General features: G+C 41.9%; 1 protein-coding gene across 2 annotated transcripts in view; it reads left to right on the top strand.

The window, feature by feature from the left end:
* Positions 1-13,940, top strand: part of CNTNAP5 (contactin associated protein family member 5) — a 733,870-nt gene that overhangs the window by 449,426 nt on the left and 270,504 nt on the right. The window lies entirely within an intron of this gene.

Here is a 13,940-nt window from a genome sequence, read left to right as displayed (position 1 = left end):
ACAGAGACCCCATCACCCGGAATGTTGCTGTGGCCGGGAGACGGAAGCCCAAGGAAACTTGGGCTAGCTTTTAAAATCTCCTTGAAAGTGGCAAACACGACATGCCCTATCCCACTGGCCAGATCAAGTCATGCGGCCACCCCTAAATTCAAGAGGGGCGGGGGTGGAACCCTACCGGGGGCGCTGAGACAGCAGAACCAGCATATCGTTGCTAAGTACCCACGATTGCATGTCAGGTTTAGGGGGGCTGCAGACAGAAAGTCTGAGCTGATCTTGTGGTCAGAATGTGGATCGGAGCCTGCGTTTAGATTTCCATGGCAGGACGGTGTGGACCGTGAGAACTGGTCAGAAAGGAAGCCAGGAGTGAGGCCAATGGGAGCACACAAAGAATAAGAGTGAGCAGCGAAAAGGGAATTAATACCGTGAGCCCTGACCTCTGTGACTTTATAGTGTTGCTGGAATCACCACACAAAAAGCACATGACAAAATAGAGAAGGTTTGCTGTTTAGAGAATTGCATGTCAAACTGGGCGACATGAGCCGCAAGTCTGGCCGACAAAGACCTAATCAGAAGGAGGAGGTGCCGGCTACCGTTGCAGGAGATTTCGCAGAAAATGTGAGCTTTGACATTGACTCAGGAGGCAGAGGGTGGGAGACGGACCTTCTAGAAAAATGTAAGCGTCAAGCCAAGGCTGGAGCTATTCTGAGGGCTGCAGGGAGGCTGTCCTCGGGGGCGGATCTCACCTGCTTTTCTTGAGTCCCTGCTGTTGCTGGGATGGCAGTCGGGACAGAGAAAGGGGATGGTGGAGGCCGGCCAGGCTAGAGTCAGACTCCGGTCCAGGATGAATCATGTCGACATTTGTTCTAATCCCTGGAGACCTCTCAGTCACTCTGGAACCTCCTCTGTGCCTCAGAATGTAACATAGGCCAGTGATGACCATAGAGGGTTTTGATCAAATCAGAGAGGTTCTAGCCCAGTGGTCATCACAGGATGCTGTTACTGCTGTCAGCTGCCTGCAGAAATGTAAAAGGCCGCCTGGCTTTCTCATGCTGCATTTTATTTACAAATTTCTGTTTAGATACTTGGAGCAGTAAACACTGGACTGAGAGAGATTGGATCTAAGTGTTACCAAGCTCTTGTCCTAGAACAAGTACATCACTTTAACCCTCCAGAGCTCAGGTTTTTGGTCACAGATCCTATAAGGGAAAACCAGTAAAATCTTGTGGGCCATCTGAAGGCTAAAATTACATGTTCGAATTGCAGATGCTCCATAAATACAAATCTATAAAGGTTGAGCCTGGTTCCAGAAATATTATCCCTAAATAGTCAAGAACAATATTCACTTGTACAGATACATTGTAGGGTGTACACAGGACCAGCCAGACTGAATGTCAGTGCTCCCGTGAGAAACTCAGGGGCAACCAGAGTGGCCACCAATTTCATGGTGAGACAAGAGAAACTTAAGGAAGATTTAGTGCAAAATGACCCAAATTTTGGCCCAATCACATGACGACATTCGTATGATTTTTAAAGCATATTTGGCTCACTTTCTCCTAAAAGACATTCCCAATCTCTTGAGAAGTTCATCTCTATGGATGTTCCCCTCTGAATTTCTCCACTCACTAGGCTGAAAGTAAGAGATTTTCTAGCTTTTAAAAGAAGTATGAAGTTGAAATTGTTGGAGGTGAGGTGTTAATATTTAGTTGGTGAGCAGGAAACTCAATGTTGAATTCAAGCCTTAAAAATACCATTTCTTAAAACACGTTTCCATTCTCCATTCTGTGAAATTGCTCAGTGCCTGTACCACGGGCTGCAATGCTTTTTAAACACCTTCTTCCCTTCTGGGCACCCCAACAGGACAAACCAGAGGTGCTTGGGCAGCTGTGAGGTTTGCCACACACACCTTAGATGCTTGTGCAGTTCCAGAATTTTTCTCCCTCTAACAAATCCCTCTCTGTCCCCCACTGGGTGAGGAGCACTGCTTTGAGTCAGAATTGTAAACCGAGTCAACCCAGCCAGGCTTTCCTGCCTTCAAGAAGCCTGTCTCTGGAATGCGGGGGATCAGAGATGAGCGCTGTTAAAACACAGAAGACGGCGCACCAGATCCCCTCAGGCTAAAGCAAAATGTGCACGGTCACAGCCCTGCTGGTCTGGGAACGGCAGGGTCCTGGTGTGTTGGGGTCTGTCTTCTTGAAACAGTCACCCACGGTCAGAGCAGTAAGGGCATGAGCCCCAGATTTCTGGCATTTGTAATAATAGTTAAAACTCATACTGTCTCGAGGAACCATCCTTTGTCTTTTGAAGCTCTTCAGGGTTGGTTTTGTTTTCTGCATCGTTGGTGCTTCCTGATAACTGGGAACCAACAGTGCATACTCAGGACAGAGAGGATTCTCTTCCTTCTGCCTGGTTTTGCGGGTCAGAGAGGGCGTCTGGCCGAGGAGGAGAATGTGATGGACTCTAAGTAACTGCCCGATGGGAGTTTCTGAAGTCTCTAAATGTGGCAGGTTGCTGTTAAAATTAGATATATCACCACTGTATTTCAGTTTTCTTTCCTCTTCACCTGACGACACGTGGAGAAATTGGTACACGAGTTATGTTACTTTTCAAACACTCTTTGTTCAAAACCTCCTGCTTAGGGAGAGGTGATGGGTGAATCTTTGTTGGTAATTCCTCTCCAACCCGTGGCTGCTTCCCTGTCTGAGGGCAAAATGGGAGACAATCCCACATCCCATAAATTGAAGTTGAACACTAGCGTGTCCATAAGATCTTTGGGTTAGCAAGTTTCTCCTCTAAGTTGGATCCTATTCGCCAGAAGTAGAACTGAAGGTAAAGCAATGTTTTCGGTCTAGATCTTGTCCTGGCACTCTGCCTGATGATGGGAGATCTCAGACCACCAGAGATGGTTACTGTGATTATTGGCTTCATACAACGTGCAAGTTTAGGAGGGGGTGTCATTGAAACCAAACCACTGAGTCCTCAAAGTATAGCTTGGTCATGGTATATTTATGAATCCAAGTTAAGATGTAAAGGAAGAGGTTTTGATCATGGGAGCTTGATACATAGACTGGTCCACAACACACTGATAAAGTGAAGTGATTATTGTTATCATCATCTCCATTTCATAGCTGAGCACCCTGAGGCGCAGAGAGGGCCACATCTTCCTCAGGGCAACACAGCAAAGGACAGAGCTGGGACTGGAATGGAGGGAATTGGGCCTCAGATGCGCAATAAACCCTCTATTTGATTTCCTTTCTCATGCAAGGGAGATGTGTTGGAAGCCTCTGGACGTGAACTTAGTGACGGAGCATTCTTGACATCTTTCGTATGGCTTGAGACCCAGAGAGCCAGCGTGATACCATAACTGTAAATGCAGATCTAGAAGGCTGAGCGATGATATCAACTTTCTGTGTCCTAGAATCATCATGAAATCCTGGAAAGAAGTAGGATGAGTTTGCAGCAAGGACAGCTAAAATTAAAACAGAGATGAGGACCGGGGTCCCCTGTTGAAAACGGATTGACTGGCCAGAGCCAGGACGTGAAGGGGGAATAGACATGCTGTGTTTTGGGACAATGTGGGTGTTTGCCTCGCTCAAGAAAGGACACAGAAGTAGCTCTTTTCACTCATTCCTGAAGCCCCAATGGTTTTCCTATAAGGCACTTTCCCATAGGGGAAGTCTGAGATCTCTCTCCTTTATTCCCAAAGCTTTTCATGTGTTATTACAATATCTATAAATACCACTTTAATGACTGCACGATAAATAGCCTAATTAATGTCCTTTTGCTTTTATTCAACCATTTTATTTATTTTCTATTATTTTAAAAAAATTATTCTTTTCTTCTTATAATCAGTTTTTTTTTTTTTAAATTAAAGTACAACCAGTAACAGTGTGTCAATTTCTGGCATACAGCACAATGTCCCAGTCATGCATATATATACATATATTCATTTTCATATCCTTTTTCATTAAAGGTTATTACAAGATATTGAATGTAGTTCCCTGTGCTATACAGAAGAAATTTGTTTTTTTAAAATCTGTTTTTATATATAGTGGCTACGTTTTGCAAGTCTCTAACTCCCAAGTTTATCCCTTCTCACCCCCTTTCCCCCAGTAACTGTAAAATTGTTTACTATGTCTGCAAGTCTGTTTCTGTGAGAGTAACCAAAATGCCCGTTGACAGATGACTGGATAAAAAGTTGTGGTGTATTTATACAATGGAATACTACTCAGAGATAAAAAAGAATAAAATAATGCCATTTGTAGCAACATGGATGGACCAGAGATCATCATTCCAAGTGAAATCAACCAGAAAGAGAAAGAAAAATACCGTATGATATCACTCGTATGTGGAATCTATTCAATCATTTTAATCTTTAAAAAAAATTTTTGAGGTGACATTTTTATTATAAATATCACTTCAAATATTACAAACATTTATTATTATATCCATCACAATCGTGAGCAGCCTTGTGCCTCAGTAATTTTTTAACCCATGCGTTCTATTGTTTTCTCTAACTAGGCTTAGGGATGGGATCACTGGGTCAAAGATGATGAATAGTTTTAAGTATCTTGATTCATATTTGAACTAGCTTTCCTAAAGTCTTGCTATGGTTTATACTCTGATCATGATTTTTTGATATCTTGTTCCATCTTCTAAGCCAGAATTGTTTACTATATTTTATAAAATGTTTTCACACATATTTTTATGAAAACATTTGCATATTGAGATGGAAATTGTTATTGATCCTCATGGTGAGTTCCAGATAAAAGAAAGTATTTGTTTTTAGGTGAATTATATGATAGGCATTTAGATTGTCTCCACACAATTTTACTTACTCATTCAACAAGTAAGTCACTTTTGCAAACATGTCTGATGTCAGTTACCATGCAATTGACAATCACTCTCACATTTCCCAAGACTGGCAGACTTTGTAAGTGACCCAGGTACTTACCGATGGTCTCCCGTAAGTCCCCTAACATGAGTGGGACCCCGTCCTTGCTCTGCTCAATACCGATGTCTGATCACAACCAAGAGTCTTTTTCAGGGTCTCCTCCCTATTTCTCAGCCTCTCCGACATCCTGACAATGCCTTTCAGCTCACTTTTCAGCTGGGCAAGAGGATGTCAGTCAGCCATCTTCTCTCCCAAGACTGATACAGCACTTCTCCCCCTGGGCAGTCAATAGCCAGGCATTGATTGGAGGATACCAAGCCGTCGGGCTCCAGACTCTAAGGTAGCCATCACAGAGGGGTAACACTTCAGCTATTTTAACTGTACCTAGGTGGTCCACTAACTGCATGATGTTCCGTGGTTGGAACAAAAGGTTAGGGAGGGCAATGGATTTTGCTCCCAAGAGGTTTATTTAAAAGCAGCAATGTGGATGGACGTGGAGGACATTATGCTAAGTGAAATATGTCAGACAGAGAAACACAAATACTGTTTGACATCACTTACGTGCGGAACCTAAAGAGTACAACAAACTAGTGAATAGAACAAAAAAGAAGCAGGCTCACAGGTACAGAAAACAAATTAGTAGTTACGAGTGGGGAGGAGGGGCAAGCAGGAAGAGGGGAATAAAATGTATAAACTACTCAGTATAAAATAAGCTACAAGGGTATTTTCTACAACCCGGAGACTCTAGCCAATATTTTATGATAACTATAAATGGAGAGCAGTCTTTAAAAACTGTGAATCACTATGCTGCACACCTGTAACTTATATAATAATGTACCTCAAGTATACATCAATAAAAAATGTTTAAAGGAAATTTACAAGCTTAAATATAAGTAAAAGATAACTTTCTAAAAATGATACAAAAAGAAATAAAAAGGTATTCCTCAGGAAGGGAAAATAAAATAAAATAAATTCAGGCTGCCGTTAAATGGGGTCTCAGTAAGGACAGGATGGTGTCTGAATCTTCTTCGTGTCTCCAACCCTTTGTCAGATCCCTGACACATGGTCGTTATCTGCTGTTTGCTGTATACTCAGACTGATCGGATAGGGGCATCCGGTACCCGGGGTGAGGGCACTGTCTCTTTTCTGGGGGACGTGAGAAAGTTTTTACAGTAATTGACATCTGAGCAGAGACTTGAAGGGTGAGAACGAACAATACCTACAAGTGCAAAGACAAAGATACGTGAGGGTTCACGCAGCAGAGGACTCTGAGATGCCTAACAGAGCTGGAATCTAGGGTGAAGAGGAGGAAGCCAGGGAGGCAGGCTTTGCGGCCAGAAGATGAGTGCTACATTGAGAAGGAGCCTGCTTCTCTGTTGAGCACTTGTGAGCCAGTCACCATGCTTTGGTTTTGTTTTCATGCTGGGAATTGACATGCTAATATGGATGTTTTTGTTTATCAATTTCTTTTTGGAAATGTAACTGCGATGGTGCCGCGGAACATGTCCTGAGGTGGGGTGCAAAGGAGAGCTACTAGGTGCTATTTGCAATTGTGGGAACAGCAAATAGTGAGGGTCAGAGCCAGCTAGAAAGACGAGACCTGCCTTGAAAGGCATATCTAAAATTGGATCAAACAGACTTGAAGACAAATCGAACAGAGCAGAGAGAAGGATGCCTTTTAGCTTTGTCGTCTGGAATACTTCATGAATGAGGAAAAGTACTTACTAAATCCCCAGGTCTGTCTGCGCCGGACAGCCTCGTGTCAAATCCAGGTCCTACAAATTCCCAGATATATAACCAGGGACAAGTTATGTGAGTGCTTTGTGCTTTCAACTTCCTCATCTGTAATATGGGAGTAATAATATCACCTCCTAATAGAGATATTATGAAGATTAAATACAAGAATCCCCATCAAGGATTTAGGCTGATGCCTGGCAGGTGCAAAGTCCCTGATAGCTATCAGCTACCATTTGATCAGATAGAGGACACCCAGACAGAGGAGATCTCACAGACTCCGTCTTCAGCTCAGTTTGGGGTGCAGTGTTTGTCTGTAGAGGTGCTCACGGTGCTGAAGTATCTGGAAATCCCAGAGTCAGGCCTGGGGGGGAGATCAGAATCACTGGGTGTATAGTTGCTGAAGCCTTTTGAGCGGATGAAGTCAGATAGGGTAGACCAGCAGTCCAACCTGCAGAGTAAAGCATTTCCAAGGAATCACGAGGAAATACAACTGAGACACAACTAAGAAGGAACAATGAGGCAAAGAAAAATAAGAACAAAGGAAAAGTGGTCACCAGCAAAGCAGGAGAGAAGTGCTCTAAGAATAGATCATAAACACATCCAAGCCTGGCCTCCGCAGGTTACCTCTCCATCATGGCAGTTGGTAATTGAATGACTGGACAGATGTTTAAATAAGAGGTTGGAGAAAAGCACAGTAAAAAGAAGAAAGACACCGTTTTTCTCTAGGGGAGCTGTGACTTCGGCGGTGTGGGAATGTATAGGGATTCACTGTGCCAAGAGGATGCGTTAATTGATAACTTTCACAGCGGTTGTAGGGTCCAGGTGATTCCAAACCATCCCCTGCCATTGGGATGATTTTACTCTCCTTCAGGAGAAAAGATTAACGTCATTGCATCTGTTAACAAACAAGTAATGCAAGGCAGTGTGAGGTCATGTGCACAAAGCCAACTGCAGAGTGGGTGCTACTTTGTGGAGATGGACGGGAAAGGGTTCTCAGAGGGGTGGCCTCACCTGAACCCAGGGCTGGACTTGGGTAGGCGGAGAAGTCTCAGGAGAGTGTCTTTTAAGGGTGAGAATCAAAGGAAGATTGGAAATACAGATGCGCAAGAGGCTGTTTCTGTTTCGCTCCAGGCACGGTCTAAGGGGAAGGGAACACACATTTGCTGAGTGTCTTTCAAGTGTCATGCACTGTGCTGGGTGGTTTATACATGTCCTCTCACTTTCTGAGGCCCCCTCACCTCCTTAGCTCTGACCTCGTTAGACTGTGGCACTGCTCCAAACAACGGGGTCTTCCCATCTGCAAATCTTTTGACCAGAAAGACATCTTGCTACATTCCTGGCTTGAGTAACCTGGTCAACTCCTGCAAGAAGCTTCCCCAGACCTTTCCTCCACATTACTCCTCTTGTTTCCTTCAGGAGCCACTAACATAGAATTTATTCCACAATGTTGTTTTTCTTCCTAACGGCCAACGCCCTGTGAATTCCCCTTTGTATACCTGGCCCTGACTGATACCCAGTAGAAGATCAATGAATGCAAACATCATTTTATAGCCCAAGTGTCTCAAGCCACAGAGCTGGTGGACGTGAGATTTGAACTCAGTTCTAGATGGCTTGAAAACCCATCGTCTCCACATGACCACATCTCTAAGTGGAAGAAAGGGCACTCTTAAATATTTTCTGGAGCATGGTAAGATTTAAAAACAAAACAGATGCAAAGATTTCTAATTAGAGAGGAAGATGAAGGAAGGTTGCCTATTCACCTCGGATTGATCTTCTGCCTTTTGGACACATCTCAATGATGTAAGAGTTTCCCACAATTATTTCCTCCATGGTGAATTGTTTCATCTGTTCTTTCCTTCCTTTTTCGTGTTATCTCCCCCTCCTCCCCTTCCTCTCATTAATTGAGGCTACAGTAAAGCTAGCTTCAAACACTTGGATTGGACTGACAATGTGCAAAAAATGTAATCACAAGTTTTGGCTTTATTCCAAATCTTTAGAAGCAGCCAAAGAGCCCAAAATATGAAAGATGATAATTAGCTGGAAATGATTTAACTGTTGATGTTGACTTCCCTTGGAGAACCATTGAAATTCACTTTGACCACTGAACGGGGACAGTGAACATTTATTCCTAATGTATTTCAACCAACAGAAGACAAATTGCTGTAGAAACACAAACCTCTGGTGTGCCCCGTGAGTTAGAAACAACTACCTTGGACACATACGTATTAAACGCAGTATCTGAAGACACATTTTCCATCTGTGTCTCAGCTTTGGGTCCAGACAGATCTAGGTTATATTTATAGCTTTCCTGTCTTAGACAAGTTACTTACCTTTTTTCAGCCTCAGTTGCTTGATCTCTAAAACAATAATAACTCATTGAAACGTTTGCTGTGTGGACTAGAGGTGAGGGACGGAAAACACTTAGCACCATCTTTGGGGTTTGGTATTTCCATGTGAGATGGAATCTGTTATGTATTTGGTGTATTCTTCGTGTAAGAGACATTCAACAAGTTATCTTCCTATGCTACCAAATCGTACGGCCATGAGAACATTTTTGACACTGTAGATTACTAAACAAGTATTACGTTCTGGTACAGGTGTTGTCATTAGTGATAGGACAGAGAGGCACAGTGCCACTGAAAGAAGCCCAGACTAGGCACAAGAGGCCTGAGTCAGATCTAGCTCTGTCGTAAATGACCTTGGGCAAGTCGCATACTGTTTGTAACCCGTATTCCTTAGGGGTACGACGTCCGTTATACATGGATTATGCATGGTCACTAAGAAGGATTATTTTGATTTGCTCCAGTTGTATAACTCAGAACAAGTGTGTTGCAGTACAATAGAGTGTTATAATCACACTGTACAGATGCTGTGTCTCGTCTTTGCTGTTTTCTGATGTTCCAGCTCAGAATAACATTTGCACAGATCACATAGCCCATCTCTTGATTGCAGTTCAGAAAACACTGAGCACCCTTTCACATTGTTACCTCAAAGAAGAACCTTTAAAAGAAAAACAAGCTGACACTGAGGTGGCTTCCAGGTCTTGGCTATTGCAAACAGTGCTGCTATGAACCCTGGGGTGCATGCGTCTTTGTGAATTGGCGTTTTCTCCAGATACATGCCCAGGAGTTGTCAGACAAAAACAAGTATCATATGATATAATTTATATGTGGAATCTAGAAAAAAATGACACCAATGAACTTATTTATAAAATAGGGACTCGCAGACATAGAAAACAAACTTATGGCTAACAAAGATGAAGGGGACGGGATAAATTGGGAGTTTGGGATTAGCAAATACACACTACTCTATATAAAATAGATAGACAACAAGGTCCTACTGTTTAACACAGGGAACTATGTTCAGTGACTTGTAGAAACCTGTAATGAAAAAGAGTATATATATGTATAACTGAATCACTGTGCTGTACACCAGAAACTAAGACAACATTGTAAATCATCTATACTTCGATTAAAAATGATCAAAAATTTAAAAAAGAGGAACAAGTTGTAACAGGAAGGGTGTGAGGGTCCCACATGTTTAAAGCCTTGTATCTTGCCTTTGAAGCATTGGGTTGAGTTGAACCCATATGGCTTTTATTTGGAGTGGGTCAACTAGGAAAAATAATGAGAGTAACAAGCAATAAGAAAATGAGAGAAACAGTGTGATTGCTTAATATAGTTTATCAATTCTATTTTAAATAGTTGAGTGAGACTTTATCTAAATTGCCATGAAATAAAGGATTTCCCAACGTGCTCAGTCTGAATCTTGCAAACATACTTTGCCTGTGTGATTCAGAGATCAAATTCAGAAAAGATTTTTTTCTCCATTAAAATGCTACAACACAATAACACTGTGACCTATGGCAAGTAATTTCACTGATTTGAGCCTTGCTTGTTTCATATACCAAGGAAAAATAATAGAATCTGTCCCTGATTGCGATTGGGATAAATTCATGGGTCAATGGGTGTGACATCCCTGTGACAAGTGTGATGTTAACCCTCCCTTACAAATTCTTTTTTTTTCTGTCATGTTTACATCATTTTGTTCTCACTGCAACCTTGGTGAGGGACAAGGCAAGTGATCAGAGGAAGGACCTAAGATTCAGAGCCCCTCAGAATGGAGAGCCCGAGGATGTTCAGTTATAGGACCTGAGTAGGATTAAAAATCCATATATTCTTGACTCTGACTTGTCAGTGTGAGTACCCTGCAAAAGACTCTCCTGCTGTATCACATTCTAGACAACAGACGGTTTTATCAGTGAAATTCTAAGTTTAATTTAAAATTTAGCTTTTGTTACTCATTGTCTAAAAGAAGGGCTGAGTCTATTACTTCTCAACATCAAATCATTCAGAGGCTCCTCGCTACTTCAATGATCAGATTCCTGCCTCTCAGCCCAGGCAGTGTGGCCCTGCATCCTGTGGGGCCCTTGTCAGTCACACAGTGTTCAGTCATGTCCCCATATGCATGGAGTTACAGTAGCTCTCATTGACTTATTTTCCCAAATAAAATTAAAAAAATTATTGATGTATAGTTGATTTATAATGATGTGTTAATTTCAGGCATACAGCAAAATGGTCCAGTTATACGTGTATATTCCTTTTTGTACCCTTTTCCATTATGTTACTATAAGATATTGAATGTAGTTGCCTGTGCTCTACACAAGTCCTTGTTGTTTATCTATTTTATATGTAGTAGTGTGTGTCTGTTAATCCCAAACTCCCAATTTATCCCTCCCCTGCCTCCTTCCCCTTTTGGAAACATAGCTTGTTTTTCTATATCTGTGAGTCTGTTTCTTGTTTGTAAATAAGTTCATTTGTATCATATGAATTTGTCTTTGTCTGATTTACTTTACTTAATATGATAATCTCTAGTTCCATCCATGTGGCTACAAATGGCATTACTTCATTCTTTTTATGGCTAAGTAATTTTCCATTGTATAAATATACCACATCTTCTTTATCCAGTCATCTGTCGATGGACATTTAGGTTGCTTCATTGACATTCCTTAAAGGCATCAGATTCTTTTCATCACCCCATTCTTTTATTTTGTCAAATGTGTTATGTTGATTTTTGTCGAAGTGTAGTTTCTATATGATACTACAGCCATTCTTTCAGCCCTGAATGTTCTTTCTAAATTTTCTTCCGGATCATTCTTTCCCATAGCACTCTGCTTGAGTGTCACTGTGAGGTGCCTAAGTGGTTGCAGTCATTGACCTTTCGCTCTCTCTTTGGCATGAGTTTGAGCTCCTTTGGCTTTTCGTGGCCCCGGTACCTTGTAGCAGGTCTGGAATACCACACACACAAAATAAATGTTGAGAGAACACAGTTCCAATTTTCAACTTGTTGGCCCTTTTTTGAGATGTATTTGTATTCCTTCTCCATTGAGAGAAAGTAGAAAACCACAAATCACATGATACCCCACGGCATCTTTTAGGCTTCCTCTTTGGTCCCCAAGAAGAAAAGCAAACTTCCTGTTTTCAGTTTGATGAAAGAACTGAGGCTCCTACTTTGAATTCAAAACTTATTTTTAAAAAATTCTCACCTCCAGTCCCCCGTTCACTCTCAAACTGTCTTATAATAAATCATCTTTCATTTGGCGTACGTGGTGCCTGATTTTAAGATACAAGCATAAATGGGACTTTTGGATAAGGAAATATACGTAGAAGACGTACAAAGAAAATAAAGCTGTCCATCGTCATAGCAGGACGTGTAACTGAGTTTATTAGTCTGTCAACGGCGGAGCTGTCAAAGTCAGTTTTTGGCAGCATAGATTTCCTGCTGGCAGCTAATGGGATGATGAAGACCTTGGCAATCGTTGCCTCGCTCCTGCCTCTGATCCTGCCGTCGTGATGCCTGGAAGAGAATGCAAGTGAATCCGTCTGCTAACATCTGATTTTATTGCTGCATGATGTCCAAGTGAGCATTCAGTAGAATTACTATAATATAACTTGCAAACCGGGGATGCCTGGAGCTCATGGGCTGTCAGAGGATGGACTTAACGCTCTCTGGCTTCTCCTTAAGAAAAGTCTTCAGCCCAATAACATCATGAAGGGATTTTCAAAACAAGTAGAAAATAAATGTGCTTAGTTTTTTGAGATGGAGATGAAGGATGAATAGAGAATTGTTTTTAACAATTAGGCTGCCTTGGGTTCAAATCCAGGCTCTAGCAAATATTAATTGAATCACCTGGGAAAAATTACTCAGCTTCTTAAAACCCTGGTTTCTCCTTTCAACTACAGAAATAGTAACATCTACATCTTAGGAGTTTTTTTGATGATTGAATAAGAGATTACACTTAGGGCATCAGCTGTGGTGTCTATATAGGAGGCACCCAGTTTACTTAGTCTTGTTCATCAATCCTCTACATGTTTACTTTTTCTGGCCCTTTGTAGATACATTTTAGATTGGTAGCAAATGCTGATTTCTGTGTTTGGAACAGACCTTTCAGTACAAGTTATTTACATGAGTTATTTACATCCTTCCTCAAGCGGATACGCTAGGAACAGGTGGATTAATGCCTCCTGCTGTTTTTGAGCGTCTCTGGTGGCTAGAAGGTTTGTTTCTCTTTGAAGCTGAACTCAACCTTCTTCTCACTTTCTCTGGTTAGTCTTTGCTGTGTCCTCAGTGAACCTACCATGGACATCTGCGCATTAAGCCCTCCTTGAAGAGTTTGATGAGTCCCCCAAAGTATAGGACCCACCATCATTTTCTCCGACTCCTATCACCCCTCCGTCACCTGGAATAAAGGAAGACGTTGATGAGTTCCACAGTTCTTGAAGTCACTGGACTCAGAAAGTACTTAGGTAACAATCAGGGGAAGAAATTGCTTTTCTATACACAAAATGACATAGATATACTTTTATCATCTTCATAGTATAACAGTTATAAGTGGCCCCCAAATTAGTAAACATAGATGATTCCACAACACTATTTTGGCTGCTGTTGAGATTTAGTTGAGATGTTTATTTTTCATTTGGCACCAAGTCTTGTAAATCTCTCCTCTTTTCAGATCACCCTTCCAGAAATCATACATTTTCATCAGGTGTGTATAAATAAGGATCCTCTGGGTCCAACAGGGAGCACCATGCGTGATGCCTGGGTGGTTGAAGATCCCATTCCTGTTCTCAAAAACATTCAAACTAGCAACAGTGGCAGACTGGGGGGGTGGATGGGGTACCTATATTATCTACTTAAAACATAACACGAGGTTGTACTTTGTCAGAGAATACACTGAATATGGGTAAAGATAAAAATATAGGCACCGAGCATGGAGGAAGAGATGAGACATGAAGGGCAGGGAGCTCAGGAG

The sequence above is a fragment of the Camelus bactrianus genome, chromosome 5, assembly GCF_048773025.1.
Source record: "Camelus bactrianus isolate YW-2024 breed Bactrian camel chromosome 5, ASM4877302v1, whole genome shotgun sequence".
NCBI classification, from domain to species: domain Eukaryota; kingdom Metazoa; phylum Chordata; class Mammalia; order Artiodactyla; family Camelidae; genus Camelus; species Camelus bactrianus.
This window is presented reverse-complemented; position numbering and strand designations above follow the sequence as displayed.